The sequence below is a fragment of the Rhinopithecus bieti genome, unplaced genomic scaffold, assembly GCF_001698545.2.
Source record: "Rhinopithecus bieti isolate Rb0 unplaced genomic scaffold, ASM169854v2 scaffold_5750, whole genome shotgun sequence".
Lineage (NCBI taxonomy): Eukaryota > Metazoa > Chordata > Mammalia > Primates > Cercopithecidae > Rhinopithecus > Rhinopithecus bieti.
The window spans coordinates 2,065,274-2,066,562 of record NW_016805082.1 but is presented as its reverse complement, the minus strand read 5'-3'; positions in this window follow the sequence as shown (position 1 = coordinate 2,066,562).

Here is a 1,289-nt window from a genome sequence, read left to right as displayed (position 1 = left end):
ACACTAGGCCTTTTTCATGGGATTGTGTTCGATGTATTGTTCTGGGACTTGCTACCATGCATCCGGCAGTACGTTCAGCAGCTACGTCTTTCCAGATTGGCCCTTTCAGAGCTGCCTCAGTCATCTCAGCCAGCCCCCGTAATCCCCTGTAACATCCCTTAAGCTCCAGCTCCAGTTCTTTCTTTCTCTCCCTGCGCTTTTCCACGCAGCCATTGTCTCGCTCCTGTGTCGTCACAATGAGCTATTTAAGTTCTTGTATCTCCTGTCCACCTCTTTCCTGCCTTATCTCCCCCACTAGAATGTGATTCTGGGGGTGCAGGGTCTGTGCCCCTTGACATTTCCTTATTACCAGTAGTCACATAAACTGCCTCCCCAGCACACTCCCTTCAACATACTATGGATAAATACAAAAGACTGGATAAATATAAAAAGGTAGGGCTTGACAGCATAAGGCCATTTTTACAATCTAAAAGCGTAAATCAACTAAATATTGAGAGGTTATTTCTGGTGGTATGGAAGATTTTTTGCTTTATTCTTGTTACGTTTGTGTTTTCTGATTTTTGTACAATGTTGTATTGCACCAGTAACAAGAATAAAAAACTAAATTTTACGGTTAAGCACATGACCTTATTGGTCCAAAGAAGACAACAGGTTATCATAGAGCAATAGCACAGGCTCTGAGATCAAACTTCCCAATTTAAATCCCAGCCTTTGCCCTTTCTCGGTCACCATGGACATGTTAAGATTTTTGATTTTGGGTTTTCTTGTATATAAAATGAAGATAACGGCACTGTACACCTCTGAGATGATTGTGAGGATTAAAGAGGTAGTGAGACCTGAGTTGCTAATTCTGTGCTTAGAACAGACTTGATACTCAATGACTATTGACTGTTACTATCAATGGCATGGCCAGGGAGGGACCCAAGGCTCCCATTTCCCAATTCAGAGTCATTCTCACCATAATCCATGAATCTTCACAGGAGAAAATCCCAGGGGCTGACGGTCCCTGCTGCTTGGAATGCTGGTTGCTAATCCAGAGAGAAAAGACGGCTGCAGTCCCCAGTAACATAATTAAGACACACTTTCTGGAGAAGGGTGTCCTGCTGAGTCTGTGGAAGGAAAGACAGCTGCAGCTATGTCTCAGTGGCTCACACCAAGTCATGCCAACTGCATTAATTTTTCCTTATGCAGCAGTCCACTGATTACAGGTGGAACCCAGACTTGGAGTCAAGCCCTCCTCCTCAACGCAACTGAAATAGAGCCAACCTTTTGAGTTTCCCCAAGCATGT